The sequence below is a fragment of the Tasmannia lanceolata genome, unplaced genomic scaffold (genome assembly GCF_043159265.1).
Source record: "Tasmannia lanceolata isolate RefF3 unplaced genomic scaffold, GAP_Taslan_0.1 ptg000037l, whole genome shotgun sequence".
NCBI classification, from domain to species: Eukaryota; Viridiplantae; Streptophyta; class Magnoliopsida; order Canellales; family Winteraceae; genus Tasmannia; species Tasmannia lanceolata.
In genome coordinates, this window is record NW_027518714.1 from 14,443,346 (window position 1) to 14,462,815 (window position 19,470).

A 19,470-nucleotide genomic window follows, 5' to 3' on the forward strand; every position below is an offset into this window, starting at 1 on the left:
AATAAAAGGGAGATGTATTTTCACCCCTCTGCAGTATGCATTCGCCCCTTTTAACGTGATTTGACGTCAAAAAGATTTTAACGTGATTTAACATGAACAATAGGCAACTTTAACGTCAAAAATCACATTAAAACGTGATTTAACATGATTTAACGTGAACGTGATTTAACGTCACAAATCACGTTAAAAGCTTTCTGACGTCAAATCACTTTAAAAGGGGGAGAATACGTACTGCAGATGGGTGAAAATATCATCTCCCTAATACAAAGGGATTCTCTATGGCCACATGTGCACAAGAAAATAAGGAACAGAGCTCAAATCCGAACAAACACCTAAAACACCATGAAAATGACCAAATCATCAGTTATTTTCCCTTCAGTCTTTCAATAAGTGTTGTGTCCCTTAGGCTGCCACTCTCCGAAGTAGTGTTGTTAGGAAATAAGCTAAAACTAGGAACAAGATTTGAAAATGACGATGATGGAGTAATATAGTATGACAATAATAAAATTAAATGGCAAGGCACACCATTTAAGGTACTGTCATAACAGCAGTAAATTCCTCCACAAATAGATTATATCCAAAATCAATATGTAGGTGGCTCTTGGAATCTTTGCCCGTATGATACATTGCCGGACACACTCCTGTGAATCAACGGTTGCAATCTATCAAAATCACAACGTATCAAGTGCCGAAAAATGTAACCTAGGATACAATGCCCAAAAAATCAACGGCTATAACCCCTCTTAGAATCTCTGCCCCTAGGATACAATGCCCAGCACACTCTTGTGAATCAACTACTACAATCTATCAAAATCACAATGAATCAAGGGCCCAAAAATAAGTGAAATGAATAATACTAGTATGGGATAAGTCAAAATGAGCACTTGAAAAATGAGAGAGTTAGAAATGGAGGGGAGTAAATTTTCCCAAATATTTTTTTCATTGATTTATCCTATTTATAGAGTTGGAAAGCTTCCACGTAACTTTTCACGGATGTGTCTTTTAGGGCACAATCCAATTGACTCGTCTACGATAAAAAAATGTCACTTTTACTGGCGGACAGTTACCGATGGCCATGAAACAGCACCGTTAAAGACCCGTTAATACCCTCGGTTTGTTTAACTGCTGGAATATCTATTGTCTGATGTCAGAGCGTAAGTCTTTTCCGGCAGTTTTATATTTCCACCGGTAAAAACCACATACAAATGTGGTTTTATAAGACCGCCACTAAAACAGTGTGACATACAGACTGGTCTAATGGGTAAAATAGATATTTTATAAGGTGTAAGCCCTTATAGTTCCTTATTTTTCAAAAAGTACTGTACGGACCACGCTATAGGATGATCCAAGCCGTCCATCTGATGGGCCATAATGTAAATAGGTTGTGCCCCAAAATCATTTCCATAGTATGATCCCAACCCTCCGATCTATAATGAGCTGCATATTATATAAACTTCTATAAATCGGAGGGCTAGGTTCACCCAATGGAAAGCTATTTACATTATGGCCCATCATATGGACGGTTTGGATCATAATATAGTGTGGTCCCTACATTACTTTTTGAAAAATAAGTGACGATAAGGGCTTACAGCGTATTAAATCTCGGTAAGATATAGATTATACTCTTTGTACGACCGCAGGTGGAAAGGCTAAAAAATACCCGCACGCTCGTTAATGTGATTCTTTGATCTCAGGGATTGAAAATTTAGACGACATTTAGGCTCCTTAGGGTTTGAAGATTTAGGTAACCTTCCAAGTGAATGGGATTTGAAGATTTAGTTAACCTTTCAAGGGGCGTCTGTAGTGGACGTGGATGCGAAATAAATTTTGGGTTTATGACTATTACGGTGGTATTTGAGGAATTTGCAAATCCTTGATGAAATCCCCTGAATTTTGGGTTTATTACGATCTATAGAAGATATTTTGTAACATATAGGTCATGTTTGGAAGCCATGAAATTTTATTTCACAGAATATTGGCTTATCAAGTGTTGAGAGAGGGATAGCGAGAGTAGGAGAGGGAGAGAATTGAGAGGGCATGAGTGAGAAGATGGTGCCCAAGTGACTGGAAAATAATGAAAACCAAAACTCTATGTTAAATAAAGTTTTTCTTTTCCTTGTTTTTTTTTAAATGTTTTTTTTTTTTAAATACCCCACCAGTTGTTCATATTCTATTTCATCTATGTATTTGGCTACAAGTTCGCTGGTTCCTCGGTTGTAATAGAGGCAGGGTTTTAGGGTCATTGTTCTGTTCTTGAGGCAGCGGCCATTGCTACACTCTAGTTTGTTCCACCTTCAGTTGGTCTTCCACTTCTTGGCTATTAGTTGTTGTTTGAATCATCACACTCCCTATCTCACATCATCTCCTGGCCCTCTGAATGTAACAGCCATGATCAGATTCATGTCAGTAATGGACATGATTGGCTTATCTCTCATGTTGGCTCTTCTGTTCTTCACATCGTATCTGCTAAATTTAATCTTCACAATATTCTCCGGATCACAATTAAGAATTATCCTTATGTTTTTAAAGGTACAAGTAAAAAAAGATGCGTACATGTATTAATTTATGATAACATACCTCATGGCAACGTTTAGGGAAGCCTAGGTATTCTACTCTTTGCCTGTCGTTGAGTAAGTCCGGAACGTCAGGACTGCTTTGTTGTGGAAACCCTACATGTGAAGTATGTAACAAGTTAGGGACAGTTTTATATTATAAATAGGGAAATGATATCAGTACAAGCATGTTTTGTTATTTGCACCGTCGTGGCTTGTCTTTTAACATTTAAAGAGCTGTCAAAAAGCTTATTACAGTTCCCTAAAAGCACTTAAAGAGTTTAAGACAATTAAAAAAGAAAAGACACAATAGGGGGGGTGTTCAATCGGTTATAACCGAACCGAAATTTGATAACCAAAATAATTTCGGTTATCAAATTTCGGAAATCGAAACCGAACCGAATTTTAGGAAAATCGAACCAAAACCGAACCGAATTAAAAACCGAATAACGAATAGTGATAAAAAGACAAAAAAAAATCTATTTGGACGGTTGGATCGGAGGGCTATGATCAATCTATCGAAACGGTTTTTTAGGCACAACCTATTGAAGCTGTGATCAGTCAAATGGACGGTTTGGATCATCCTACGGAGTGCCCATACATCATTTTTAAAAAAAATAATGTTTATTTTTAGTTAATTTCGGTTATTCGGTTAATCGAATTTTTTTCCTGAGATAACCGAAACCGAACCGAATTAACCAAAAAAAAAAAACCGAAACTGAACCGAATTAGCAAAAAACTAGACCGACCGAATCAATTCGGTTCGGTTCGGTTATTCGGTTAGAACCGAATAATGAACACCCCTAACTAGGACCGCGCAAATAACATAACAAAGCACTTAAAGGCAATTAAAAAAAGGAAAGACACACTAGGACCGTGCAAATAACATAGAATGGTTGTGCTGATATCATTTCCCTATATATAATAACTAGTGTTCGGCCCCATGCTATGCATGGGTGTAAAATGGCATGCCTTCCATCAAAACATGAGATGCAAAATGGTGGGAAAACCAAAAAGGATGGAAATATTGTACTAAAACATTGACATTGCGGACCAAACATGAAGCACGGCCCTCTAAATCAAGTGTTCAGCCTACACATGTGGCCAGCCAGTACATCAATGACTTTAATTATCATACATGTGTGTTACGAACCTAGATCGGTTCATAACGGATTTGATCTTCTTAGAGGGAAGATCAGCCTCTTGATCCACTTCGAGGGAAGGATCGGTCCTCCTTTGTGAAAAGACACAATTTTTAAGATGCTTTCTTCATTGATGAAATAGAAGATTACAATTTATTTATAAGCTATAGATCCTATTCAACTTTCCTACTTAATAAGAATCATACCCAAATCTACTTCCTAATTAAATAATAGCTTTCTATTCTAAGAGTAGCCAATATACTAAGAGTTATATAAAATCTCCATAACCTACTAAATATAAAGAAGTACTAAAAATATTACTAGCAGCCACATTAATATTAAAAGCCAATTTAGATATTGCTAAATCCTAATTGAGTCCTACAATACCTATTAAAAAAAGAATAATGAAATAAAATAAGTCCTGCTACATAAAATATTACCAAGCATTTAAGGAACCCAACTGGCCATTGGGGCAAACCTGCTTTTTTCCAAAGTTACAGAGGCAAAATCACCAAAGAAACACTCATCCAAAGTTGCTGCAAATTTTAGTGGTAAAAGAAAGATTGTAAGAAACATTAATCCAAGGTGAAGGAAAGAGGATAAGGACAAAACCTTCGGTAGATAGAGAAGCACTACCCATCATTTGAGAGAAGCATCGTACATGTACATTCCTCGTATTTTCAGGTACACATAGGAAGTTATGGTTGTGATGCTCGCTTCCTGAGATGGTTCTTATACATGCGATATGGGAGAAAGGACCCAGAATAAAAAAAACGGAAGCAGAACCGGAAGATTTTGGGAGTACATAGTCAAATGGAAAGTGTATAATCACTACGTTAAGAAGAATGGGTTTGGATAGTATTAAAGAGGGGTTGCTGATTTTAAGAGATAAACGTTGCAAGTGTTTTGGGGAAGTCAATTGTTTTTAATAGAGGGTAATGGATGTCTCTTTTTGTAAAGGGAAACAATTTTCTAAGAAAAGCTTTTCTCGGAAAAAAGACGAATGACAATAGAAAAAAACATGCTTAGTATATATTATAGATAATAAGTATTTCTACGTATGTATTTTTGTGTCTTACCATTTTCTGTGATAAACATTGGGGTATTGTTGTATCTTTCCATCATGTACATCAATACCTTTTCCATACCATGCGGAACCACGTAGAGACCTGGCATTGCCGTCTGCACCAATATAATCATGGCCCTGATTCATTAGGCACTGTTCATTAAAATTTATGACAATCCATTGTGAGTCCAAAACCAATTATTGAACATTGTGTTCAATTGAATCCAATAATTGGTTTTAGGCTCAGAGTCATTTGGCATAATCTTAAACGAACCGGGCCTTTAAGATTCTGACAACCGAATGTGACTCCAATACCGATTAATGATTATGACAACCGGTTATTGGACTCAAAATTAAGTTTGAATTTAAGTCCAATAATTAGTTTAGCACTCGCTATAGGTTGTCATAATCTTAAACGAATAGTCCCTAAGGTCATGTTGGTTTTGGATTTTGGGCATTGATTTGAAGTCCTAAACTGATTATTGGACTCAAAATTAAACTTAATTTCGAGTCTAATAATCAGTTTTGGACTCAAAACCAATTTTTAATTTTGAGCTCAATAATCAATTTTGGACTCAAAATTAATTCTCAATATCCAAAAGTAACAGGGGCCTACAGCTACAACAGAAAAGACTCCAAGAGTTAGTTGAGGTTCCACAGTCCACAGTTACACTAAACCGTGGGCTATTTTCATAATTTTAAAATTAAACGGAGGTTAATTTACAAGGCTCTTAATCATAGTGGTTAGCCTACTTATCCTTAGATTATTTTTTTTTTATTAAAAAAAATTACAAATGCATATTAAACTGTCCCAAGACATTTGCAGGGGCATTTTTAATGCCTCTGCCATTCTATGAGTCTCTTCCTTTTTGCATATAGCAACGCCACTCCCTTTGCCAACTTTACACAACCTGGTACTTATTAATAAATTTCTACATTTATTTTTTTTGTTGTTGAAAAAATTACCGGAGTTCCAAAGGGATTCCATCTCTTTCTCCAGTACGCAATGCGAACATATCCGCTTCACATATCCCCTTCAGAAGAGTTTGATTGGCATGGGAAAAACATGCAATCTTTGACATAGAGAGTTGAGTAATGGTTAATTCCAATAAATCCAACTTATTTTGTAACTTTCTTCTATCTTCGGATGAAAACGTCGGTAATCTTGAACCCAGGATCTCGCGCATTTCGGGAGGATAATTGCCATAAATTATAGGATCCAAAAACCTGCAGTTACAAATTATGAATAAATTATTGATACGAAATTATCATGATAGAGTGCTACACTGATGCTGATGATGATGATGATGATGATGATGAATACTCTTGATAATGGTAGATGATGATAATAATAATAGTAGTAGTAGTAGTAGGCATGATTTAAAATTTCGGTTTCGGTACCAGTTTCGGACCCATGAAATTCCGAAATTTCGGTCGAAATATGGTACATAAACGAAACCAATATTTTATTCAATTTTAAATTTCGATCGAAATTTCATTGAAATATTAAATTAATATAAAAAATCAGATTTTTTGGGTCAAATTTCAGAAAAATCGAAAATTCGACCGAAATTCCGAAATTTCGGCCGAGATAAAATATCATTTCAGTTTTTCAGGATTTCGGTGTCGGTCTCCACCGAAATCCGAAATTTGAAACCATGATAGTATGTTGTGGGCATGTTTGGCAATTCAAAGTTTTATTTATAGGGACCTTTAACTGGTAAGAGTAATGCTAGGGAAGCTGGTTTTACGACTGAACTGGAAACAGAACAAATCCATTATTGCCACCATATCAAGTGACCTACAATATTCCTTAATTTGGTTTAGGAAACTCACCAAAACAGGTGTTTTTTTTTTTGGCATAGGTAACCTGGGGTTTGGCAGAGACCCCTGCCAGATTAAAAAGAAGGTTTTTTTTTTGACACATGGCGTACTCTGATTGTTGGTTTCTCCCATCTGCCTTATGTCAGGGTTCGATACAATATGAACACCGGCAACGGATCTTAGCGATTCAACATTGAGAAAATCACATGTAACAATATGGAATAAATTGAAATGAGAAAAAGACATACCGGAAGCCATGAATCTTATTTTTCTTTCTCTTAAGGTTTCTCTTTGCTACACAATAGTCGGAGATGGGGACCGGTTTCCTTTCTCTTCAAGCGTGGATTCTCAAAGTTTGGAAACAAATTCGTTGTGTGCAAATAGGACCCAAGAGTACTTTTTATAAGCGTTTGTGGGAAGAGATGCGACTCATCATCGCGCCGATCCCTCTCCCCAAACGTCTCTTTATGTTTATACCTTCACATAAAGTCTTTTCATTAATGACTTTTCACAAAAGTAATTAACTAACCAAATGATCTTGACCGTCGATCTTGCAAAAGCCACATCCACCGTTAGGATTATTTCCTAACATTCTCCCACTTGGCTAGCAAGATCTTTGAGCCAAACATAAGGATCATAACTTTAAATTAGTTAGATAATAAACCCAACATTCCGTTTAGCAAAAACTACCAACAATAAACCATGTAACCATTGGGTCACCAATTCTACCCAATAGCCTACCCCATGATTATATTATTAGTAATTCTTACTAACATGAATGTAAAAGCATACATGCATAAGATGTAAACATGGTTCAAAATAGTCTACAGACATTCTACCTCTTACTTACAATCCATTTACGTAATGTGCACAAAATGGAGCGGTAGAAAATAATATATATCAGAATCATAAAATAAAATGTGATCACAACAGTGTATCTCAATACCTAATGCAGACTCCCACTGTCATAGGCTATCAAAAGTGTCAACCAACCTTATGCGCGCGACATGCTCTCTGAAGAGCTTTGGTGACAAGCCCTCAGTCAAAGGATCTGCCAACATAAGTGCGGTGCTTATGTAATCTTCAGATACACACTGATTCTGAACTTCCTCACGACAATATGTCAATACATTGACCACATTACTTGATTTGTCGTTCTTGGAATTGTAAAACCGCAGCGGAATTATCACAATACATTCCCAGTAACTTGTCGACTATCAACAAGATAAAACCCTGAAATAAAATTCCGCGACTTCAAGGCATAGTACAAGGCCTTGAAGTACACAATAAACTCCGTACCCAAGGTGGAAGCAACTGAGTGTCAATTTGACATTCTTCCACGATTTAGGACTTTCTGCAAAATATATTAGAGCAGAACTCTAGGTGTTCCGACAACAGTCGGAATTAGATTAACCAATCACACTAGGGTTATCTCATTTACTTTATGTGAGCATTAAACCTTTAGTCCCTTATAGACAATATATAACCTTTTGGCAAATTTCCAATGATCCATACATAAATAACATTGGTACTTTCTAAATTTGCCCACCATATAGGTTATACATAGATAGGTGCAGATTTAAATATTCAATAGACCCCAATTGCGGAACTATTAGGGAACCTCTTTATCTACTCCTATAATGAATCGATCCTGGGACCTTGGAACTGACTGAATATATCACCTTTAACTATAGGAACACTACAAATTGAGTAATTTATCCATGTTCAATACTTAGGACTTTACCAAGATAGACTTTCTGCAATCTCAGCAATCCTCGAGTCCCAACTAGGTGAATCTAAACTCCTATTATGTAGGATGCTTCACCTGAATTCTTTTGTATGAATATCATTGAACATGGCTAAGTATTACTAGCAAGTAGTATACCATCAACACATAACACGAGGAAAATAATATTACTCCTCCGACCTTAAGATATATCCATTATCCTGTGACAATTCCTTAAAACTTAACATAGAGAATACTTGATGAAACTTTATGTACAATTGTCGAGAAGTCTGCTCTAAACCTTAAGTAGAATCTCTAAGTCTACAGACTATGTGCCTCTTTCCTTAGCCTCAAGGATTGTTCGGTAGTTGTCACCACCAAAACATCTATAATGTGGGTTGTTAACTTATATGTGTCTTTTAATGTTCCAATGAGCATTGGTACCACCTTATCTTGGATCACCAGTACCGGTACTACAATCTGGTTCTCCTTAAAGGTGATTTTACTAAAGACACTACACTCCCACTAAGGTCACCATCCTTTAGAAGTCTTGGCACATTTAATCCCGACAATATACGTACTATGGGTCAATCAACAGAACCTAAAACCCTTAAATACTTTAAGATAATCTATGAAATTGCAACTTATGGTCATAGAGCTTAATCACTATATTCGTGGGTTATAAACTTTTGCCTCATGTAAACAACCCAAAGTTACATGTTTCCCAATTTCAGCTTCCTTATGACCTATAAATGTTAAAGGGTCTTAGGCACAGCCTTACTTGGATCACAAAATACATGGGTGTTTTAAGAGTTTTAACCCACAATCTTAGGCAGCAGAGAGCTGTATAAATGACCCTTATTGTTTTGATCGTTTATGTCAAGTTAATTCTCGACTCTTACCTTATCACAAACAAAGATAGGGCCTCTACTTCTGATTAGAGAGACACATTTAAATATGGCTAGAAAATTTAACCAAAAGGGTAACACCTTCCGCCACCAACTGTCAGAGTCCAAAGATCCAAGATGTCATTGTGAATGACCTTTAGTAGATCAATACTCTTGGTAACACCCTAAACCGATTAATCTTTGTATATTTCTCCTTCAATGTACCCCGTATCATTGTTTAAATCGATAAAATCAAGTGAATCTAGAATTCTTCTTTTACCCAACTATCCTCAGATATGTGGTTAAAAAACTTAACCTACTGATTGGATAAATTCTTGTTCACGCGATTTCATTTATTTCTAACAATTCTGATTATCTTATTCTAATGAGGCCAAGTCTGACCTTGAGAGAAGTGCAATCCAAGTCAATAAGGATTGCCCTGAAGAGAACCAAAATCACTAAATGGGAAATGGAAAACTAGAGAGAATCCATTATACTTCCAAACCTTGATTCATAGCCAAAGGAATCAAGTTTTTCTAGAATAAGATTTCTAGTTCATATGAAACCAAAATTTCAGAAAAGAGTGGCGAGTAATAATGGATTCAACAGCCACCTTTATTCTATTTCCCGATATAATGGTATACTCTCCTCTACTAAGCACCTAACTCGCACCAAGACCTCACATAGAATTCTAAATGTACAAATCTTTTTCCGGAGTACTTACGAAATGAAATCATAATATACAAAGATATGGTATTAATTCCAGGCCATATCAAACTTAAGGGATCCATACTTTAAGTATGTGTCATTTATTATTCAAGATAACGGCACTTGATACAAAGTTCACTCTCTTTAATTGATAATGCTAAGACTAGTCTATATCTTCATGACTCTAATGCTGCCATTTAAAATAACCAAGTGGTGTGTCGAAAGTGAGCACAACCAAGGTTCTGAATCTAAAGCCTTTCAAAGTGTGCTCAAAACTACAACTTTGGTGAATATACTTTAAGGTTATCAAAACACATCATAAGGGTATTTACAAGTGCTTCCAATGATCCTCTAAAATATTCACTAACTACATTCAAGAACTCCTTTGCATTTTCGAGTCTTAAAAATATCTCGAATTGCATAAAAATGGAGGTCTACCATTACTACTAGAGTGATACTAACATTGAACTCTCACTATTCATAAGCATCTTTTAGATGTGGGTTTAGTGAGCCTGTCATTCAATGATACATAGTCTAGCCTTTTGTAGTCTTGAATTATGCAGATCTATTCCATCACTTGCTAAGGTTTCTGACCCACTAAAGTACTCAACATAATCGGTATCTAGAAAAGTCACTAAGATACCAACAACTTCAATGTCACAGACACAGACTTGCAGTTCCAAACATGCTCACTTCTTATAACACCTATTCAGTCCAGAAATGGAGTTTAATTAACTCAATCCACGATTTTAATCAATCCAACTGAAAAGAATGACTAAAATGTATAAAATCATGATGATACATAAGTGTACTTCTAATTAGATACCATATGTGCCATCGTGGGTCGTCCATTGGACCGTGCCATGATGCAGAATTGGTTTCTAGTTTAGAAAATACAATACCATGATTATGAAGAGACACCGGTGTATCACCGTGGTCGTCCGTTGGGCCGTGCCACGGCACACAATTGGTTCTCACATACAATACTCAATCAATCTATCTTAAGGAAAAATTAGTTAGATTGCCCAGAATCACAAAAAAAAAACACAAAAATGTGACCCCGACGAAACATCAGACGTGTCATTGTGGGTCGTCCGTTGGACCGAGTGTTGCTCTTGGACAAATAGTCGCAATTGAAAGTGGTTCATAGTCCATAAATGTGTCATTGTATGCGACATCGTTTTCAAAATTAACCACGTAACCTTAAGCGATTTCGTTTCCCAGTTGGATTCGCAGTTCTTTGTTCATTCATTTAGTGACCAATCATAACAAGATATAGTTCAATTTCAACTAAAAATAATGAACAACGTAATAAACTTGTGTATACAAAACCAACTTTCAAGTTCCATGATCAAACATAATTCAATGTTTTAGGATTTGAAAATACACACTATCAGTTTATTATAACCATAAGCTTGGGTTTTAAGCATATCTGGCATGAACTAATGTGCATTCAAGTTAAAAGTTTAGTCCCATATATGATTTCAACTAATCATTTTAACCCTTAAGTTATATGCAAAACATAAAGCATATAAACAATATATAGGGGTGCTTAAGTTAAGAATTAGAAACCAAAGGTGTTCATTGACTGAGTTTTAATCATTAAACAACATCAAAACTTTACATAACTGGGTCTCCATGGCATTTAGTTAATTCTTCAAGAGTTTCAAATCAAAATTAAACTCAAGGCCCACTTTTAAAAACCCAAAAGTTATAAAATTACACTGGAATTTTAAAATCCAGACTCTGAACACCAAAACAGACCTTGGAAACGGGTTCATAATGGTCTAAAACCATAGGAATGGTCTAACCCAAGTCCAAAACCCCAAAATATTTGACTTAAAATCAAACTTACAAAACCAAAAGTCTTGATTTTACACTGTAACTATATCATACAGTGCTTAAATACCAAAAATGACCTCAAAAATAGGTCCAGAACGGTCTGTAACCTTAGGAACCAATCTAATCCGACCCCAAAACTCCAAAACTTTTGACTCAAAACCAAATTTATAAAGTCAAAAGTGTTAAAAATACACTATAAGTGTATTATACAGTGCTCAAATGGCAAAATGGATAGCAAAAATGGTTTCAAAGGGCTGCAAAACGTTCGGAACCAGTTTTACTTGGGCTAAAACCCTAAAATATTTGACTCAAAAACCAACTTGAAAAATCAAAAGTTTTTGAATTTACACTATACCTATATGATACAGAAGCCAAATGCCAAAATTGACCCAAAAAATGGATTCAAAATGGTGCAAAACCTCCAGAACCACTATAATCTGGCCAAAAATCTCACAAAAATGGGCCAAACCGAGTCAAACACAGATTTGGGCCGTTTAGGCCTATGGGCCGGTTTAGGTCAGGTTGGGCCATGCGGTCTGGTGGGCTTAGAGGGTCTACTGGGCCCTTTTTAATTGAAAAGCCCGTCGCGGATCCTTGATGGGCCCGCGCGGCCCGGTTCGGCCCGCCAAGCCCGACACTATTCACCGTCTTCTTCATTAAAATAGTGAAAATTCCAGCAAAATTCGAAAAACACTCAAAGTTCGATTTATTATTGCGGCTTCGTTTGAAGTCCGATTGAGGCTCAGAATACGCCGTTGGACTCGTCTCTCGACGAACTTCCCAACCACGCTGGAAAATCTCTGGTCGGACAAGCCGGTCGCCGGCGGCACACGGTTTTCCGGCAAGGTCCAAAACTTCCCCAAAAGTTAAAATTTTCATCTTTAAATCGCCGCCAAACGCAATCCAGACATCGGATCGACGAACCGTTTGTTGCGTTGGATTCATGAGAACACAAGCAACGTTTCAGTGCCATTTAATCATCGATCCGACTCCAAAATTGATGGCGGCACTCAAAATACAAGTTTTCACAAACCCTATTTCAATTACTTTTAATGCGATTTTCTCGCCATTTTCTCGCCGGAACCGTGGCTCTGATACCACATGTAAGTGTTCGATACAATATGAACACCGGCAACGGATCTTAACTATTCAACATTGAGAAAATCACATGTGATAATATGGAATAAATTGAAATGAGAAAAAGACATACCGGAAGCCATGAATCTTATTTTTCTTTCTCTTAAGGTTTCTCTTTGCTACACAATAGTCGGTGATGGGGACCGGTTTCCTTTCTCTTCAAGTGTGGATTCTCAAAGTTTGGAAACAAATTCGTTGTGTGCAAATAGGACCCAAGAGTACTTTTTATAAGCGTTTGTGGGAAAAGATGCGACTCCTCATCGCGCCGATCCCTCTCCCCAAACGTCTCTTTATGTTTATACCTTTTCACATAAAGTCTTTTCATTAATGACTTTTCACAAAAGTAATTAACTAACCAAATGATCTTGACCGTCGATCTTGCAAAAGCCACATCCACCGTTAGGATTATTTCCTAACACCTTACTCTCGGTTATCATATCATTTTCCAATTTATAATGATATCCCTAATTAAAATTACTATTTGCCTCTAAAATAATGAGAAAAGAAATTCTAAGACAATTTCCCCTTTGCTCTGTACATAAAATGAACATAAAACTGATTTTATCATTATGGGTGATTGTGCGCATTTGTGGGGGAATAGTCCTGCCCTAAAAATTGGGGTGGAGATACCCGATGTCATAAAAAAAACTGATTTTATCCCTCAAGAAATATTTTTCCTACAATCCAAACAGAGCCTTGAAATTAGGTTAACATGTCTCATAACAATTAAATGATGCAAAATTTACTATTTTTCTTGGATGCATGTGTTGCTTACCAGGCAATGTCAAAAGCTAGATATCGTTGAGCAGCCGAACGATCGGTTAGGATATTTCGAAGTGGTTCATACCAGCTGGTGCTCATCACAATCCCAATCGAGCCACCTTGTTTCACCTTTATATATAAAAAAATCCGCAGCATAAATATTTTTTATATAGACATCTAAATCTCTCTCTCTCTCTCTCTCTCTCTCTCTCTCTCTCTCTCTCTCTCTCATATAAGCTTATATGAGGTGGGTCCATTTTCCCCTCTTTCACCTCCACGGTTCGAAGGTTGGGATGATCCTATGGAGCTGATTTTTTGGGCACGCCTTATCTACGTCAGGGCCTATCAAATGAGAAAAGTGTTGGTGTGCTTAAGTGGTTATGACGGCTCCCATTGGTTCGCTTAAGCGAGACCCAAACATTTAAACGAATGGGAGGCGTCATAACCACTTAAGCGCATCATTGGTGCGCTTAACATATATATATATATATATATATATATATATATATATGAGAAAAGTGTAGCTACACATACGTGTAGCTAACTTAGCTACACCAACGGCTTAAAATACAGTGGGCCCCACATTGTTTGGGTGATGCAAACCATTCATTTGATGGGCCCTCACATAGATAGGGTGTGCCTAAAAAATCAGCTCCATAGGATCATCCCAACCCTACGATTTGTGGAGGCAAAATTGGACGTGTAAAAACCCTCACAAATCTATCAATTTTTGCCTTCACAGTTTGAAGGGTTGGGATGATCCTATGGAGCTGATTTTTTGGGCACACCCTATCAATGTAAGGGCCTATCAAATGAATGGTTTGGATCACCCAAATAATGTGGGCCCACTGTATTTTAAGCCGTCGGTGTAGCTAAGTTAGCTACACGTACGTGTAGCTTCACTTAACTCTCTATATATATATATATATATATATATATATATATATATATATGAGGAAAGTGTCTCTAGTCGGCCGACTAGAGAACCTTCTCTAGTCCGCCGACCAAAAACACAGTGGGCCCACATTGTTTGAATGATCCAAAGCATTCATTTGATGGGCCCTGACATAGATAGGGTGTGGCCAAAAAATCAGTTCCATAGGATCATACTAACCCTTCGATTTGTGGAGTTTATATGCATCCATTTTAACCTCCAAAAATCGAAGGGCTAGAATGATCCTATGGAGATCATTATTTGGGCACACCCTATCTATGTCAGGGACCATCAAATGAATGCTTTGGATCATCCAAACAACGTGGTTCCACTGTGTTTTTAACCTCCACTATCCAATTTTAATCTCCACAGATCGAAAGGTTAGGATGATCCTTTGGAGCTGATCTTTTGGGCACACCCTATCTATGTTAGGGCCCATCAAATAAATGCTTTGGATCATCCAAATAATGTGGGCCCACTGTGTTTTTGGTCGGCGGACTAGAGAAGATTATATAGTCGGCCGACTATATATATTTTCGAAATAGCATCATATTTGTACAAGATTGGTTACCTGATATCTTTTCCTGTATATATCGGCAGCAGTAGCGTGGGATAATATTACATTATGGGCTGCAATGTATGGTTCAATCTAGGAGTCGCCGGTGGGGCAGTTCCCAAAAGGTTTGGAACAATGGCCGGGTGGGAATGCCCCGGCGAGGTAACCCGTTGAGACCATAATATTTGGCTCATTAAAGGTGCTCCAATATTTAACCCTGTCACCAAAAGCCTTGAAACAAACTTCGGCATAATATCCAAAATCTTCCCTGCAAAATTTTTGAGAAAAGAAGAAAAGGAATCAATGTTAACACTCGTTGAAAACCAAATATATTGAGAAAAATAAGGTTTGGTGCCATAGTGTAGACACCCCATTTTGACCGGACCCAAGTTCGCTATGCTTGGGAGAAACCCCATCCGATCATTTCCGCCATGTTTCGCATTTTTCCGTGAGAGGTTGAGAGAGATTATTCATAAGAATCCAAGCGAGGGAGAATTTGGACCCGTTTGGTGGGCCCGCATTGAACATTTGTTTAAAATTCGAATCAACCGAGGGCCCACATTGTGGGGCCCACGTTGTGGGGCCCGCGTTGTGGGGCCCACATTGTGGGGCCTCAGTAGGGCCTCTTGTGAGGCCTCTTATGAAGAACAATAATGATGGATTCTCCACTAAAGAAACATGATGGGCCCTCCACTAAGAACAATAATGATGGATTCTCCACTAAGAAACATGATGGGCCCTCCACTAAGAAGAATGATGATGGATTCTCCACTAAGAAACATGATGGGCCCTCCACTAAGAAGAATGATGATGGATTCTCCACTAAGAAACATGATGGGCCCTCCACTAAGAAGAATGATGATGGATTCTCCACTAAGAGGGACAACATGATGAGCTCTCCACCAACACATCTCTCTCTCTCTCTTTCTCTCCCTATATATATCTTCCTTCCCATCCATAAAAGAAAGGGGAGAAAAGGAGAGATTTATCTTCCATTATCTTTTTTCTCTTCCATTATCTCTTCCAATCACTCCCTCCAATCCCTTTCCCTATATTCTTCTTCCATTATCTCTCCCAATCACCTCTCAATCCTTCCCTCTAAGAGAAAGTGAAGACGGCGGAACGGATCGGCGGCAACATTTTTTTTGGGGGTTTTCTTTGCTAATTGAAAGGGTAAGACAAAGCGTATATCCGAGGATTACTTACCCTAGAGACAAGGAGAGCTAGCAAGGTTGGTATTCCAAAACCCTCTTTCATATATCTTAAACTAGAAGCATGCTAGGATTGAATTTGTGATTTATTTTTATTTTTTCTTATTATTATTCAAAATATGTTTTTTTCAATCTCTGAGTGTTTTGAACATTAAGAAGTGTAGAAATCTGGAATTTCGAAGAATTTTGACTTCGTTTTGACCGTAATTTGACCTTTTGAACTTTACCCTCAAAGGGGTAAAATTCTAAAGATTGAATTTAAGAAGATGTCAACATAGATCCAAAATCAATGAAAATTTAAACATAACATAATTGTAAGATTTTGAATTAGTACGAATTTCTTTATGAATTCTTGATTTGATTTAAAGGGTTTAAAAATTCATTTAACTCTAGGGGTATTTTTGGAAAAAACCAATTTTCAAAAACTCTATAATGTTTTCAAAAGTGAAATTTGGATGAGATGCAAATTAAATCTAATCTAATCTCCCGTGAATTTTTCAAGATTTTTGGTTGCTGTTGGATATTTGTTTATGATTTTTTACGTAAAATCATGCATGCTGTATTAAATCTGATAAAAATAGTAAATTGCAATGAAAACTTCTGAAAATATTTTTTTGATAATTACTACTGGAATTACATGTTTTCATAAAGTTTAAACTGATTTGGATTTGATTTACTATGTGTTTCTTTGTTAATTCATAATCTGGATGGATATTTGTAAAATCGTAAATTAATAGTAAATCATTTTTAAAATTTATGAAACTTTTACAGTAATCCTTTCTTATTGTAATACACATACTATAGAAATTTCATATTGTTTTGAATTGATTTGCTATACGTTACTGTGTTAATTCACAATCTGGACAGAAACTTTCAACATTGAAAAACTAATAGCAAACCACATTTAAAATCTATGAAATTTTTATTATAATCTTATATAATTAAGGAGAAGTTACTGTAAAAATTTCATCTTGTTCTGAAAAGATTTGTTATATGTTGATGTGTAAATCTACAATCTGAATTGAAACCTTTTAAAATCCTTGAGTAAATTGAATTAAAATCAAATTGTTTTAAAAATTTCCAGATCATAATATTCCATCACATATTCAATCATTAAATTATCAAAATAGAAACCTTAGGAATCACTGATTTCCTTTGTAAAATCCTGATGCTGTGATTAGTTTGTATGTTTTATTTTCTCATCACATTTACTCAAACTTAATCTAACAAAACCTGAAGGCATCATAGATTGCGCGAACTTATTGCACACACTTACATCACTTGCATCTAAACCCCTGCATCTCACATGCACACACGTCCTATTTTAGGAACCCGGAGTGTTATCTAGCATGGTTGACTGGGATTTCATCACCTGGTGCCTCTGTGCTAGAGAAGCATTCCACCCTTAGCCTAGTACCTTTATGGTACGTAAACGGATCTCTTGTTCACGTACTGATACGCCGGACACTGGTACAGTATATCGAACATGGATTCGCGCTAAGGGAACTCTTGGCCTTACCCCTAGATTAACCCACACATGCATGTAGTATACGAACACATGTGCATCACGTGTGTGAGCCTAGTTTAGGATATCCTACCCATTTGTGTCTAGATTAGGCCGTAGTCCATCTTCCAATGGCTACGATCGGTCCTAGGTACACAAACAAAGTCATGAGTCGAGATCCTTTCTCCACTCCGCTAGATTAGGGTTAGGGTTGATGCCTTCAGGTAACACTGATAAAATGTGCGAAGATTAAAAAAAACTTTTCCTTTGGGGTTAGGATGTAAATCCCATTCATTTCCAAAGATCTCATAGGATTAGTCATTCATGATCCATCCGTTGAAAGCAATCTTATGCTATCTCATTTCATCTTGATCACAGATTTTCAATCTTATATTATCTGATTTGACTCGTGTTTTCATCTCTTTTAGAGAGTCTTTGACTCATTTATCCTTTAGTTGGTGTTAGTGGAGTCTTTGACTCGTGTTTCTTTTCCTTTAGAGAGTCTTTGACTCATATATCCTTTAGTTGGTGTTAGTAGAGTCTTTGACTCGTGTTTTCAGCTCTTTTAGAGAGTCTTTGACTCATTTATCCTTTAGTTGGTGTTAGTAGAGTCTTTGACTCATGTTTCTTTTCCTTTAGAGAGTCTTTGACTCATTTAGCCTTTAGTTGGTGTTAGTAGAGTCTTTGACTCGTGTTTCTTTTCCTTTAGAGAGTCTTTGACTCATATATCCTTTAGTTGGTGTTAGTGGAGTCTTTGACTCGTATTTTCATCTCTTTTAGAGAGTCTTTGACTCATTTATCCTTTAGTTGGTGTTAGTGGAGTCTTTGACTCGTATTTCTTTTCCTTTAGAGAGTCTTTGACTCATATATCCTTTAGTTGGTGTTAGTGGAGTCTTTGACTCGTATTTTCATCTCTTTTAGAGAGTCTTTGACTCATTTATCCTTTAGTTGGTGTTAGTGGAGTCTTTGACTCGTATTTCTTTTCCCTTAGAGAGTCTTTGACTCATATATCCTTTAGTTGGTGTTAGTGGAGTCTTTGACTCGTGTTTTTCATCTCTTTTAGAGAGTCTTTACTCATTAATCCTTTAGTTAATGTTAGTGGAGTCTTTGACTCGTGTTTCTTTTCCTTTAGAGAGTCTTTGACTCATTTATCTTTTAGTTGGTATCATTGGAGTCTTTGACTCGTGTTTCCGTTTTTAGAGAGTCTTTGACTCATCTGTTTCATTTGCAGTATTATTAGAGAGTCTTTGACTTCGTTATCTCATTTCAGTGTTATCAGTTGCTCTTATTAGAGAGTCTTTGACTCGTTTATCCTTTAGTCGCTTTTATTAGAGAGTCTTTGACTCATTTATTCTCCAGTTACTGTCATTAGAGAGTCTTTGACTCATTTGCTCTTATAATAGTATTATTAGAGCATAGTTGATTTGCCGTAAGTGTTTGATAGGTAGAGAGTTCGTTTCGAACTACGTTGGCTTGATCCTCTTCCACGAGGTACGTAGTGCAGCTTGGGATCCACATCCCAAGTCCAGCCAAACCTTTAAAAATAAAAATTTTAAATTTTTCAAAGTTACAAAAATATTCAAACCATTTTCAAAAAGATCTTCCTCTAGAGTTAGGAG

At 36.7% G+C, this 19,470-nt stretch overlaps 1 pseudogene; it reads right to left on the reverse strand.

The window, feature by feature from the left end:
* The window catches only part of LOC143861259 (beta-glucosidase 18-like), a 46,174-nt pseudogene that overhangs the window by 10,298 nt on the left and 16,406 nt on the right, over positions 1-19,470 (reverse strand).